Here is a 6,000-nt window from a genome sequence, read left to right as displayed (position 1 = left end):
CGGAACGAATATATGCATCTCAAAGGCGTACTCAGGGGGGCTGTGGAGGCTCAGCCCCCCTGGACCAGTGAAATATATGGATTTCAGGGGGTTTTCAGGCCCCCTGAACGGGTGGTTAGGCCCCCCTGGAACGAAAAAAATTTAAACCCCCCCCCCTTTGGAAAAATTTCTACCACGCCCCTGATACATCTATTTCTTTTTGTCTGTTTGTTTATATGTCCGATCATAACTCAGGAACCCCTTAACTGATTTGCCTCAAATTTGGATTGTGGAACTCGGGAGAACCCCAGGAATGTTCTTAGCATGGTTTAAAATTGTTAAGTTGAGTGGGTTGACTATTATATACAGGAAGATTAGTTTCCAAACAAAGCTGGTTCCCAGGCTGGTTATTATATAAGGGTATTAGTATAGCTGTATACATAGGGAAAAATGTATATGTATTATTAGAAAATATCACATTAACCCCTCGGGATAATTACCACAAGATAAGTCACTGATGATCCCTCAGTTATAAGTTTTTGACTGCAAAATGTCGTCTTTCGTCTTGTATTGTAATTGACTGTAATTTTCATTCTTCCCACCGGGAAAAGCTGGGTATCTAAACTATTTAGTAAACAGAAATTGTAAATCTTATTAATAACTCTTTCAGATTTAACCATGTATGCTGGATTAATATAAAATATATATATATATATGTGTGTCTATATATGTATACAGCTTTATTCAATATCGAAAATGGATGCGACTTCAAAGACGACTGTACAGAATTCATTGAGTTTTTTTGCTTAAATTAATGGTTTCCCGCTGCCGTAAACTTTAATATATTTTAGCCAAATATTTTGCTTAAAATTTAAATACGTTTTATTTCATATTTTGCATACACAATTGTTGATTTAGATAATCTTTTTATAGATATTTATATAGCAACATGTTTTAAGATTTATATATAAAAAATAGATAGCCTAATCATTTATTACAATACTAGGCTTTTAGAGCGCTTCGCGCCCATTTTCTGTTTTAATTGTGAACATCTTCTCTTTATGTGCATTGTAAAACAAAAAACTAAAATTTAGCGGATATAATAAAAAATTTCGAGGAAATCGAATTTTGTTAGTGGCAAAGTTTTGAAAATTCGATTATCCATAAACCTTCCCTGAGGTCACGTGAGATCCCACAAAAAGTGTAGAATCGGTTCAGCCGTTTTGACGTTGTTTGGATACTAACGAACAGACAGGCAGACAGACACAAGCAAAGTATATATATAGATTAAAAGACTGTTCTTGGGAGGAGTCTAAGTTCAAATCTCAGATGGTTTTATAAAAGGAGGTTTAGGTTGTCATTTAAGTCTTACTTTTTGTGGATTTAACGGTTCTGTCAATATTTCAGAAAGCTGTGTCGACTTTCGAACACAATTTAACCCATTAAACATAATTTTTTTAGACTGTTTTTTAATTTCTTTTTTGTCAGCTTATGCATTTTGAATGAAAAAATATAAAATAAACAAATCCGTAAGGTAAAATATTGTTGAATTATTATAATTTTTATCTGCAATTCTCATTCGTTTATAGTGGGCCAACCAATTAAAACAACCTACTCTGGTTAGGCGGGTCCAAACTACGTAGTAAATTGTGATTTTTTATTTGTATTATCTCGTGCTTTGTAGTTGAATAAAAAATATGAATGTGAACGAACCAAAGCACGTTTGATTTCTCTCTGGTTAGTCCGCGCGGGGTGCCTTGATGCGACGTTGGGAAAACGATTTTATGATGTCTTAAGGGAGCGGAGGAGACTTTCATTATCTAGTGTCGACCTATTATCTAGTGTCGACCTATTATCTAGTGTCGACCTATTATCTAGTGTCGACCTATTATCTAGTGTCGACCTATTATCTAGTGTCGACCTATTATCTAGTGTCTACCTATTATCTAGTGTCGACCTATTATCTAGTGTCGATCTATTTTCTAGTGTCGACCTATTATCTAGTGTCTACCTATTATCTAGTGTAGACCTATTTTCTAGTGTCTACCTATTTTTAATCATTATTTTTAATCGACTTTGAGATTTTAACCCTCTTGAGGGGATTTAATGAATTAATCTGAATTAATCATTTTATCCCAGAATTCAAACAATTGGAAATGAAAAAGTCAAGAAAAATATACTTAAAGCGGCAAAATTTTAACATTTCAAGTAATCCTCCATTTAAAGAGTTACTCATATCCGATTCATTCTTTATACTTATCCTTATCCATATTTCCCGTTCTTTATCCATATTTCCTTTCCCTTATCCATATATATGTACTATCCCTTATCATGTATTCATATTTGCATTTCCTTATCATATATTTCACTGCTCTTGTCAATATTTTTCCTTATCAATATTTCTTCACCCTTTCCAATATGTTATCTCCGTTTTCTCATATTTCTTCGTACTCAAACATACAGGAAGTCCCACAAAATATGACAGTTGATGAATAGTTTTGAATGTCGTCTTCCAAATACTGGATAAAATTTAAAGACTTTTTGCAGTTTAGTTCGGTAGAAAATCTTTTACTCCAATATATCTCAATCTGTGATTGATTTTACTATAATAATACTGCCATTTAATGTTTATTATAATTCTCTTTGGTATCCAACATCTTAACAAATTATGGAAGAAGACATTTACAAATATTCACCAACTGTTATGTTCTTGGGACTCCCTGTAGTTTCATTCCCTTATCCTAACTTCATTTTACTTGAAATTTCCCTGCCCGTATTCATATTTTCCTACCCTTATCCATATTTCCTTTCCATTATCCATATTTTCCTACCCTTATCCATATTTCCTTTCCATTATCCATATTTTCCTATCCTTATCCATATTTCCTTTCCATTATCCAAATTTTCCTATCCTTATCCATATTTCCTTTCCATTATCCATATTTTCCTATCCTTATTCATATTTCCTTTCCATTATCCATATTTTCCTATCCTTATCCATATATCCTTTCCATTATCCATATTTTCCCACCATTATCCATATTTTCTTTCCATTATCCATATTTTCCTACCCTTATCTATATTTCCTTTCCATTATCCATATTTTCCTATCCTTATCCAAATTTCCTTTCCATTATCCATATTTTCCTATCCTTATCCATATTTCCTTTCCATGATCCATATTTTCCTATCCTTATCCATATTTCCTTTCCATTATCCATATTTTCCTACCATTATCCATATTTTCTTTCCATTATCCATATTTTCCTACCCTTATCCATATTTCCTTTCCATGATCCATATTTTTCTATCCTTATCCATATTTCCTTTCCATTATCCATATTTTCCTATCCATACCCATATTTCCTTTCCCTTATCCATATTTCTGTAAAGTTTTTCCGTTCTCCATATTCCCCTTCCCTCATTCATATTTTCTTTCCGTTCTCCTTATTCACATTCCCTCATCCATATTTTCTTTCCATAATCCATATTCACCTTCCCTCATTCCATATTTTCTTTCCATTATCCATATTCACCTTCCCTCATCCATATTTCCTTTCCGTTCTCCATATTCACCTTCCCTCATTCCATATTTTCTTTCCGTTCTCCATATTTACCTTCCCTCATCCATATTTTCTTTCCGTTATTCCCTCATCCATATTTTCTTACGGCTCAGTACCATTGCCATAATACTTAATTTTGTCTTTGTTGGTTTGTGACAAAGACTCAATTCCTTTATTTATCAGTATTTTTAAAAACGACCATTTGATATAAAATCACGAAACCTCTTCTGCATCAGCGCATTGTATACAATTTAAAGCTCAGGAAAGACAAATTAATTTTTCATCCGCTAAAGGAAGTTTTTAATCAAGAAAACGGATTAAAGACGTAATTATAACAGTGCGGCGTGTCCTAGTCACTTCTGTAGAGCACCCAGAATTGAAAATAATCGGGTTTTTTAATTTAAACATTAATTTCTAATAAATACTTGATCAGACAATGCTTTCAAGGGTACAGTTGGGAGGGAGGGTCACTTTAAATTACGCGAACAGTCCCATTATTTCCGCCCAAATCCTGCCTGTGCAGTAGGGTGAACTCTTTGTCCAGATTTTGCCCCTATTCTACTCATGAAAGGAAATGAATTAGGAATCATCCAAAAGTGTCAACGCTTTTTTTCTGTTCTTAAATTTCATTTCTGTAAAAAAAACTACATTTTTTTTAATTTAATTGTATTTCAAAGTATCAATGCCATCATAAAATTGCAAATGCTAAATTAGGAATTTAAAAGAAGTGTTGATAACTTTGGATGGATCTGAGATCCGTGAGATGAGGCCCGGGTTCCAGAAACCTTCTTAGCACCTGCTTCGGTCATTTTTCAACCCATAATTTCAACCCTACAGACCACTAAGTTCATTTCTTAAACTGGATTCATCTTCTTAAACTGAATTCATCTTCTTAAAGTGAATTCATCTTCTTAAACTTAATTCATCTTCTTAAAGTGAATTCATCTTCATAAACTTAATTCATCTCCATAAATTTAATTCATCTCCATATACTCCATTCAGCTCCATAAACTTAAATCATCTTCATAAACTGAATTCATCTTCATAAACTGAATTCATCTTCTTAAACTGAATTCATCTTCTTAAACTGAATTCATCTTCTTAAACTGAATTCATCTTCATAAACTGGATTCATCTTCTTAAACTGGATTCATCTTCATAAACTGAATTCATTTTCATAAACTAAATTCATTTCCATAAACTGGATTCATCTTCTTAAACTTAATTCATCTCCATAAACTGAATTCATCTTCTTAAACTGAATTCATCTTCATAAACTGAATTCATCTTCATAAACTTAATTCATCTTCTTAAACTGGATTCATCTTCTTAAACTGAATTCATCTTCTTAAACTGAATTCATCTTCATAAACTGAATTCATTTCTTAAACTGGATTCATCTTCTTAAACTGAATTCATCTTCTTAAACTTAATTCATCTTCATAAACTTAATTCATCTCCATAAACTTAATTCATCTCCATAAACTCAATTCAGCTCCATAAACTTAATTCATCTCCATAAACTGAATTCATCTTCATAAACTGAATTCATCTTCATAAACTTAATTCATCTTCATAAACTTAATTCATCTGTTTAGGCAGATCATTAATTTTTAACCTATGTCTATTTTTGAACTTAGTCAGTTTTTAACCAAATCAAACTTTGAAATAATCCATTTAAAGCCAAATTCATTTTTAAACCTAGCCAATATTTGACCCATACCTTATCCATACTTTTAACTATAGTCCTTTTAAAACCCCTTATAATTATTATTATTATTTTTATTATTATTATTATTAATATTAATATTATATTATAGAGGACGTGGGTCAGACTCTAATAAAAACGCATAAATAACTTCCAGTATATATATATATTTCTTATAACTTATAACTAGAGGGTTCAGAACATGAGTCTATCTCCATATCACACGTGTAGACTGTCCGTCAGTACAATGCCCCGTATCCATTCTCATTCCGTTGAATCTTGTGGAACTTGTTTAAGGCGGGCAGGCATCGTCTTCCACATTACTCCCCCCCCAGCGGAGAGGCCGGAGGATGAAGTCGGAGGCTGAAGGCGGAGAATGAAGGCGGAGGCTAGCGATAAAACTCTTTTAACATTGAAGCCTTGGGTGTAAAATATTTGGTTTTAGGTTAAAAGTTACTCTTTTTCTCTTTGGTGGATAAAACCTTGTGAGGAGCTTCGTAGAGTGGGGCTAGAGGAGCAACATGTCCATGTAGAAATATTATGACGAGGCGGAACAGGTTAAAAACCAGACATCGAATTTTTAAGGTTTTCATAGAACAGATCGGCTGGGGGATCTTGTGCTTGGAATTGAGTAGGGAGCAGAAGAGAATTATCCTGAACTGGAACAGTGGCAAGGCGGAGGGTGGGGGAAACCTTTAGGCGGAGTATATCCGGGCGGGACAGCTGTTCTTTAGCTAATTCTGAAAAATT

Source organism: Eurytemora carolleeae, unplaced genomic scaffold (genome assembly GCF_000591075.1).
Source record: "Eurytemora carolleeae unplaced genomic scaffold, Eaff_2.0 scaffold421, whole genome shotgun sequence".
Lineage (NCBI taxonomy): Eukaryota > Metazoa > Arthropoda > Copepoda > Calanoida > Temoridae > Eurytemora > Eurytemora carolleeae.
This window is presented reverse-complemented; position numbering follows the sequence as displayed.